We start from the raw sequence: 10,264 nt of genomic DNA on the forward strand, positions 1-10,264 counted from the left end.
CTTCTTATACTGTATTATTTAAGTTGTTGCTAGTTCTGCTTTATTTCCTTGTTAATTGTTTAGCACCAATACACCAAGTCAAATTCCTTGTATGTGTAAATGTACTTGGCAATAAACCCTGATTCTGATTCTGATGAATGGACACCGCTTTGCCTGGTTTAGGCCCCAAAACTACTTCATTAAGAGAAGTAGGAGAAGGTAATGGTTAGGGTTAAAATCTTAAGTTAACGCTTTATGTTTTTTCAATCCCTGGGGTCATGACTCTTGGTTGGAAGAACAAAGAGCTTGTTGTGACATCATGAAGCTCACTGAAGCATGCACCATAACGTCCTGCAAAACAACACAGTGAAATGATATGTCTGGGGGCTCTCTTTGCTGGTGACAGGTTCTTCTAGAGCCCTATTTGCACAGGATTAGTATAGGGGCGCAGAGACCAGGTGGATGAATTGAGAACATATATAATTATTCAATTTGAGCCATATCAATTTCATAATAATAATAATCATAACAATAATAATAATAATAACTTGGATTTATATAGCGCCTTACAAGGAACCCAAGGCCGCTTTACATTGGTAAAAAAAACAAGCTACCACTTGTTTCTATTGAGCCTCACTCCCTGGCTTTTTCCTCTTTATTTTCCATATTTGGAGCTACAGATTGGGAAGTATCTAACAGCAATAAATAACGTGCTGCATTTTTAAAATTCTAAACAAAAAGGCGATCTAGTGCACCTTGTATTTTCAGGCGACTATGCCTTAATGTAGACACACAGTCAGCACTAGAAAGGCTTTGATTTTAAGTTCCTTCTTCATCCTACCAAGCATGTAATCCATCAAATGGCTCTTTGACATCTGGTTCTTATGAAGGATTTGTGTTTGCTCTTAATGTGAATGGGTCTCCATACTGTGTAGTGAGATGAGCCAGCTGAATCTACTCCCACTCAGTAAAAGGCTGTCGAAACCTTTGAATATACAGTAATGCCCAGCACATGCTCTGTGATTCCCAACCAAGAAATGAGGCAGAAAAAGCTGCAGAGACCTTCAAAAAATCACCACAAACTACTGGGATGCCGATTCGGACTGGATTTCTATTATAAGAGGACATCTGCATGTGCTGAAATACTGTATGTTCTTTATTTGTGTATGTTTGCTGTGGAGATTTTTACTGAAGAACACAGACGTCCTCTGTAATTATAAAAAATTAACTGAGGTCACCAAGTAATGCTAATTCCTTGCGAATAGGGCTTGAGTTTCCTTCTTTGAAGTTAAACATATATTCTCCTACAGTCAGCTACCACCACATATAGAATCTCACTCTGTAAGAAACAATTTTTTAATCAATGTAATAAGCCAACTAATGAATTAGCCTCGGGTTTTATTAGCATACATCCCACCATCTCATCCATAAACATGGCAATTGCTGAATTTGAAGCGTTTGGTTTGGTCCACTCTTATACAGACATCCTTTGATGTGAATGAAACAAAATGATGCTACCAGTTTAGCAGTGGAGTGCTCAGGAAATCACAATCCAATACAAATAAATGATTGGGGCTGTAATTTGTTCTGTACTGTCACTGACAGGGCCAAGCTATCGTTTACTTATAACTTATGTTACGCCGCAACCAAACAAAACATAAAAATAAGAGAAATGAACTAAGAGCTGGTTAATATACAAGAGACGAGTGGAAGCTAGACAGCTGTGCTTACTTGATTGAGGGTGTCTTGTCACCTCGGTCCGACGGACCGTGTCGTCAGCTTCCTTGAGCCACCAGCCCGTCCTCTTTTCCTTTGAGTTCAGATTTTTGTATGATTTGGGAGTTTTGTGAATAGCGAGAGGAGAGTGTCCAATGCCCAATCGGCTGCCTCTCATCAACAGTTGGGAGGAAATTACGTTGTCTTCCTTTCCAGAAGCGTCAGCACTGGGATTTGTAGTTTCCACCCAAACAACAAAACTTGATAACACACCTCCTGTCTACAACCAACGCTTTTATAAACGGCAGAAATAAAGAAATGAAAACCCAAAGAACGGTCTATAACACTTAACATATCCATTTTGATTTGATGAAGGATAAGGTGTGTAGCTGACCTGATTGACAGGCGGGTATGATGTAACGATTTTTCAAGAGGCTTAAAACTTGCCTCAGCTCCAGCTCTCAGCCAGTGGTTAGGTTTACTCAAAGTTAGGTTGAGACAGCATTTCCAACATGGCGACCGCCATCGATTGGACTCCAAAACCTTCTGCAGTTACCGATGTGTGACGTCTCTCACGCTTCATCCATTAATATTTACACTCTATGGTTAGATATGAGACAAGTATCAATCTCTTAGTCTACCTTTTATTCCCCAGAAAGTCTAATGACTGTATAGCTTTATCAAAAAACATTGTCCTGTTTTCATTAAAGAAATTGCACATTAATGCTCTTACTGATGGACGTTTCATTAGCAGTTCAGCAACATTTCCACAACGAATCTAAAAATAGCAAGATCTGGACAGCTATTGCTAGGCACACTAGGAAATGTTTTTTTTTTTTTATATTTGTTTTTCTGCTAGATTTTAGCACTTGCCATGATTCAATAGTTATCACTCTTTATATAACCATGATATCTATAGGTAGAGTAAGAACATAGGGCTTTTGATGATAGGTTAAGGATAATATTGAGAAAGATCTATGTGAAGGTTTAACTTCAGATTACAGGTTACAGAAAACAAGGTGTTGGATTCAAGCCAGAGGTTAGAAGCTTATAAAACTGATATTCAGGATCAGACAGATGTTGGAGGGTGGCACACGCAGGTCTCGTAGCAGCTGGCAACATATTCAGAAAAATCCAAACGCAAGGATAATTTCTGCCTCTGGCAGTGATGGTATGAAGATGAATGAAATTTGATCTCCCTGGGGTCATGATTCATTCATAGCCACTCCAGTCTCCTTGGTGCAAACAACAGGATCTTTCATGATTGATAGAATTTGAATGTAACCTCTAAATTCAAGCGCTATAACAGGAGTAGGAGGTAGTTTTGGGCAATTAGAGCTTATAATGTGGCATTTAAAAATAAGCAGACCAAGCTGGAAATGTTATGTTTACACCTCACAATGTTTATTCACTTGGTTAAATAAACACCTGCTCTGCAAAAAGCTCTTCTGATGTGTTAATACTGGGCTGTACTTATTGCAAGATTCCTTTAATTGCTCTGCAACTGGTTTCAAAATGCATCTTAAATCAATCTAAAATGTGAATCAGCAGTCCGCCCTTTAGAGAGTGATTGATTATGATCGTTTGTGGGTTCATCTCAGGTTTTGGCCTGAGGGATGCACAAGAGGAGGGTCCATAGACGATGAAAGAAGATGCAAAGCTTTTAGCTTATGGAGAACAAAAATATTTACAGTAAATTTAATTTCCTGTTCGATTTGGATTTTTTTCTTTCAAATTTGACACCAGAGGAAAGATCAGGAAGTGAACAAATATGCTATGATTTAGACTCCACGAACCATCCGCAGCAAATTAGATTAGAATCTGGCCATCAAAGTGTTGCTGGAGGGAAGGTAAAAGGGTCGTTGGATTCATTTAGTTTGATGCACCATGAAAAACATTTCCATGTGGTAATCTGCATAGTGGTTGTCTACATGTTTTCTATGAATAACATAAAAAGGCTTTTTTTTAAGATGAGAAATCAGGTTGGTTGGATGATTTCGGCATGACACGGCCAATGCATGACCCAGTATTTACAGTACATAATATGTACACACAGTAAAATGTATTATGTGGTCACAGAGAAGGAAAGTTGATTTCAGTAAAAATATTATAAAATGTAGCACAAACAGACATCTTCCATCTTTAATGAGACACCCACTCCAACATAAAGGACCACATGTTTCAGGATTATAAACCAGAATAACAAACGGAGAAAAAAAACACAATCCAACACTGAGTAGGTCCGCTTACAGACGCTGCGCAGTAATGAATGTGGGGCTGGTTTCTAAAACAAGAAAAATATTTTAGAGCCTTTCTAAACTGGGATCATCTCGGTTGCTATAGCAATGGAGGAAGAAGACCACATACTGTCTGGGAGTTTTATTGTCTGGCACTGACAAAATTTAGTGACATGCCTCGGGCAGTACGCACAATTGGGTTTGTGTCGACCATAAAACAAAAATTCCTAAAAAACAAGGTTATTTTGGAAGGACTGATCTGAATACACAGAGTTTGCTGTACATGCGTTTTCTCCTTGTGTGACTTCTCCAGCACACACACACACAAACACATTTGTCCCACTCGACACATCTCTCCCTGCTCCTACACCTCTCTCTCCTCTCTGCTCTGGCCTCCTTTTTTGCTTTCTCTTCTCCAGCTGTGATCAGACACTGCTTCGCATAACGCCTGAATCTCGATCTGAAAGAGTGGGGGAAACATCCCTGCACTGTGACCACCCTGCTGTGATCACTTCCACCATCTCCAGCTACTCGACTCTTCAGTTTGCATTTCCAGCGTCATGCCCGCAGCTGCTTTTGCAAAAACGCATCAGGGACTGAAGAATGGTTCACGGTGCGTTTGACGGTTTCAGCGTGATTCATATCTAAGGTGCCGAGGCGGGAAGCTGAGGTGACGCAGGAGCTATTTAGACTGTACAGTATGTTCCCTGTGGTGTGAGAATTAGTAGAAAATAACCTTACTCAGTAGAAATCTTAAAAAATATCTCTGGTCTTTGTTTACTATGTATTCATCCTAAAGGAAAATGCTTCCCCTATACTCATCGTTGAATGTCCTTAAAAAAGGGCATGAGGTTGTTTTTGTAAAGACAAACAGCTGCCTCTTTTTTGTTCACTAGCCACACAGACATGTTCAGTTATTACATACATCTGTTATTACATACATCTGAACCTTTAACAGCTTGTTTTTCACAACTTCATCTTCATCTGTGAAAGAGCCAGAAACGAAATAAAGAATTTCACATATAACCATGCAGAGTTTGGTGCTTGTAAGTGTTCAAGGTTAAAAGCTTGATTTAAAGGTCACATATTTAAACCCCAATTTAAACAAGTTTAAATAAGTCTAAGAGCTCCCCGAAACATTTCTTTGACGTTGCTTGCCCAAAATCCTCTCCAATCCTGTATTTAAGCATGCCTATAACCCCTCTATTTCAGCCCTGCTCAGAACAGAGTTTCTGTGTCTGTACCTTTAAATGCATGTGAGCTGTGTTTAAACCATGCCCCCTCTCTGGGTTTCTCACACCATGCCCTATTTTTTTGCCATAGAAAAGGCAGACTCAGAGGGCAGAACAAACACCTAGTTGGGGGATTTCCACCCACCTGCGGGAGCTGTTACTTCCCTTTGTGATGTCATAAAGGGAAAATCACCAAACAGACTGTTTGAGCAAACATTTTCTAAAAAGTGGAGCAGGCAAAAGACAGAAAGGGATGCACTTTTCTTATAATTGGTGGATTTGTAGATAGGCTAGGGACAATATGTGACCTGTAAAGAAACATTAAGACATTTTTGCACTTCTAGAGGACCTGCTTTATTAGAATCTACTTTGATTATTGCACACTCCTAATCTACAAACCTTTGATTCTGTGATCACATCTGTGAGTACACCGTGGAGTACAAGCATGCTCGGTACGAGCTACAAAAGTCCATCAGAGCTGCCAAAAGAACATACTCCCAAAAACTTGAAAGCTGCTACATGGACAACAACACGAGGAGTATGTGGCAGGGAATACAGTCCATCTCCAACTACAGAAGTAACACAAACAGAGTCGAAGTTTGTGACTCCACCCTACCAGACACACTGAACAGTTTCTATGGCAGATTCGACAGACAGAACAGCGACACCCCTACAAAGTCCCCCCATAACCCAGAGGAGACCGCACTACAAGTAACACACACACAGGTCCTTCGGGCTCTGAAGAAGGTGAACCCCCACAAGGCTGCAGGCCCTGATGGGGTGGCACCAAGAGTCCTAAAAGCCTGTGCTGAACAATTGGCAGGGGTGTACACAGACATCTTCAACACCTCTCTCAGGCAGGAAACCGTCCCACGCACCTTTAAATCATCTGTCATAGTTCCAGTCCCTAAGAAACCACATACAACCACAATGAATGACTTCAGGCCAGTGGCACTCACGCCGGTGGCCATGAAGTGTCTGGAGAAGCTGGTCCTACACTCCATCAACTCTGTGATTCCAGACACTGTAGACCCCCTACAGTTTGCTTACCGCACCAACAGATCGGTGGACGATGCGGTGGCCCTGACACTCCACACTGGAAAATCTGGACACTAACAACACGTACGCACGCCTCCTCTTTTTGGATTACAGCTCCGCCTTTAACACCATTCGGCCAATGAAGCTGATTGGGAAGCTGGCAGACCTTGGAGTACCGACACCCACCTGCAACTGGATCCTGGACTTCCTTATAGACACACCACAGGTGGTGAGGATGGGAACAAAGGTCTCTGCTGAGCTCACAGTCAGCACAGGAACCCCCCCAGGGCTGCTGCCTCAGCCCAAAACTTTTCTCACTGTACACATATGACTGCGTCTCCCCCCAGGACAATAACAGCATCATCATTAAATATGCAGACGACACGACCATCCTTGGCCTCATCAGAGGGAGGGATGAGTCCTCTTACAGGAGCTGGTCCACAAAGTCACTGTCTATGGAGAGGACAACGACTTAGTTTTGAACATAGACAAGACAAAGGAGTTAATTCTGGACTTCAGGAGGAAAGCCCCCCCTCTGCAGCCTCTCACCATCAAGGGGACTGTGGTGGAGCGCACTGACAGCTACAAGTTCCTTGGTCTTCACATTGACCTGAGCTGGGCCCAAAACACTGCTAAAACAGTGAAGAAAGCACAGCAGCGGCTCTACTTCATCAGACTGCTGAAGAAGACTGGACTTACTCTCACATCAGTCAAGTTTCAAGAACAGCCTACTTTCACCTTCGTAATATATCCAAGATCAGGAATATCCTGTCGCAAAGTGATGCAGAAAAACTAGTTCATGCATTTGTTACCTCCAGACTGGATTATTGTAACTCTCTTTTGTCAGGGTGCTCTGGCAAATCTCTAAAGACTCTTCAACGGGTCCAGAATGTTGCAGCTCGTGTACTGACCAGAACCAGGAAATGGGACCACATTACTCCTGTCCTGGCTTCTCTGCACTGGCTCCCTATACAGTCTAGAATAGAATTCAAGATCCTTCTTCTCACCTACAAAGCTCTAAATGGCCAGGCACCATCTTATCTTAAGGAGCTACTAGTGCCGTACTGTCCCTTGAGAGCGTTGCGGTCCCGGAGTGCAGGCCTGCTGGTGGTACCTACAGTCTCCAAGTGTACTATGGGGGGTAAAGCCTTCAGTTATCGGGCTCCTCTCCTCTGGAACCGCCTTCCAGCCGGGGTCTGGGAGGCAGACACAGTCTGTATTTTTAAGAATAGACTTAAAACTTTCCTTTTTGATAAATCTTATAGTTAGGGCTGGTGCTGGTGTAGACCAGCTCTTAGTTATGCTGCTATAGGCTTAGACTACCGGGAGAACAGGCACCTTGAGCTCCTCTCTCTCTCTCTCTCTCTCTCTCTCTCTCTCTCTCTGCATATACAGTACATCATATTACTGCATGTATCTATCTATAAATCTCAGTCACTAACCACCTACTTTCCTGGGAGCTCTTGAGCTCCCCTAGGCTCCTCAAGATCATCGGTTGACGGCTTGCCAGAACAACCCCCACCCCACCACTACCCCCTCCCCACCGGATCGTGGGTTGGCGGCCTGCCAGAACAACCCCCCACACCCCCTCCCCTCCCCACCGGATTGCTGATGGACGGTCTACCTCCCCCCACCCCCTTGCTCTCTATCCCTCTTCCTGCATCTTATCCCATCTCTCCCCCTATCCCTTTCCACGCCCGGCGCAGTCTAGGCCTGTGAAGACTGTTTCGTCATGAGCCGGGGATCCGGCCGAAGATTTCTGCCTTTTAATAAGGCAGTTTTTTCTTACCACTGTAACTTTTGCTGCTTTGCTAAAGTGCTCATGATGGATAGGCCGGATCTTTGTAACATAGCAATAAGTAAGGTCCTTTACCTGCTTTTTGTAACATAACAATGAGTAAGGTCTTTTACCTGCTCTTTTGTAATGTTAACAGACAATGAGTAAGGTCTTTTACCTGCTTCTTGTAAAGTGTCTCGAGATAACACTTGTTATGAGTTGACGCTATACAAATAAAAGTTGATTGATTGATTGATTGATTGACTTAAACGTCAGCCCCTCACCCGTCCTCACCAGTGGAATCACTGTGTGGTTCGGAAACACCACACTGTCTGAGAGGAAATTGCTTCAACGGGTCATAAAGACTGCAGAGAGAATCACTGGCTCCAACCTCCCCTCCATGGACACACTGTACACACAGCGCTGCAGAGGAAAAGCACAGAGCATCCTCAAGGACAAACAGCACCCAGCTCATGCTCTGTTCAGGTGGAAGAACTCGGGCTATAACCTGCGACATCACAGGCCAGAGAGCATCTCCACCCACAAGGCCCGCTACCACAACAGCTGGCACAGGACATTAAGATGGGAAGGAAGTACTTCACCCCACACCTCACAGACTAAATGGACAGCTGACCACCTCACAGTGCAATACAAGTGTGCAATATTAACCTTAAAAACTAAAAACAGTGTCATTATATAATGTGAAAAATATGTGTGCAATAACCCCAGGTGCAATAAGAGATGTAGAAAACATATTTATATTTTCATTTCATTGTACAGTGTTCCCCTTGTTATTTTTATTTTTTTGTATTATACAGTGTATAGCTTCTGTACAGTTTATTTGAATGTACTTAGCTGTTAATACAACTTATTTATTTTTACTTTTTTGTACTCTTTCTTTTTTTCTTACACTGCTAGTCTATTTTATATATAATTTAAACTTTTTTGTAGAAGCTGACTCAGGGAGAAACGCACAAGAATTCCAATGTACCTGTACTGTCCTGTACCTGTGCAAATGGCAATTAACATCTATTCTATTCTATTCTATTCTAGTTGATGTCTTGAGAAGGGTCAGTAGATTGCACTTTTTTTCTATTCTTATTTCACCCAGTATTACATCACAGAAAGCATTTTGGAACAGACAGTTGAGTTATCTGGGCTAACATGAATCAGGAAATGCTAACGTAAATCTCCCCGTCAGTCACACAGTCACCTCGTGTTACCGGCATAAGCAGTTCCTGAGGGAGCATCGCTGATGAGGATTTAACACTTGATCTCCTGGAGGCGGCTGCATCCAAGGAGACCAGTTTTCTTGTCGCTTCAATCCCAGGACCACCGACTGACGGCTTAATTTACAGATTCCTCCAGTCCTGGGAGGCAATTTGGTTTAGCTGCTGGTGTTTAGAAGCTGAAGCTAAGGAATAATCCGGGATTGCTGCAAAGAGAGAGAGAGAGAGAGAGAGAGAGAGAGAGGGAGACTAGATTGTGGATTGAAGGGCAAAAAACTGAGATATGGTGGATCTTTTGCTGTCAACACCATCAAGGCATTCATTATTTAATTTTTCTGTTTTAGCTGCTGTTCCATTTGCTGTTTGCCCCTTTTCCCTTTCCTATAAAAATGCATGCAAACTCATTAACATTAATTGGCAATGTTTTTTCACCATTTAGTTTTGACCGGTTAGTTCAGTAAGACAGTATGCATTACTTTCCCATGCACGGGTCTTATGAAATAGATGTGCAAAGTATTTATTTACAATTTGACAAAAGAAAATGTGTTGCACTGATATGTACAGAAAACTACAAGCAGCCTTTTGCGGAAAAGCCCCAATAGTCCATGTTAACATAGCTGGACAAAAAGTCAATTATAGTTTAGGATTTTTGGTGCCTATCAGATTACAAGGGGGGCCCATGCCATCCCTGGGCACCCCATTGCAATGATCTAGTCTTGCCCCTATCAGCCTCTGTTACTACCTCTAAAGCTGGCTCCCCAGTCCCCACCATCGAGCCTCTGTGTCATTTACATTGGAGGCTCTCAGGGATGTGAATATCAGTATGTGAACTGGCAGTATGATGGGGCTTGAGAAACTCTGGTGTTTTAATGCTTTACCCAGTGAAAACACTCTGCACAAAGGATAAAAGGGAAGAAAAAGGTTTGTTTTGTGATCTGGAGGACACTTTCTGGCTTTGCCCAGGTTTGACATTTTCCGTTCTCTCTTTGGAGTGCTTAATCTAAAACAATTAGGACTCTTACTCTGACATTCGGCTGCTGTAGCCCTTTAAGGGCA

This window comes from Labrus mixtus, chromosome 21 (assembly GCF_963584025.1).
Source record: "Labrus mixtus chromosome 21, fLabMix1.1, whole genome shotgun sequence".
NCBI lineage: Eukaryota > Metazoa > Chordata > Actinopteri > Labriformes > Labridae > Labrus > Labrus mixtus.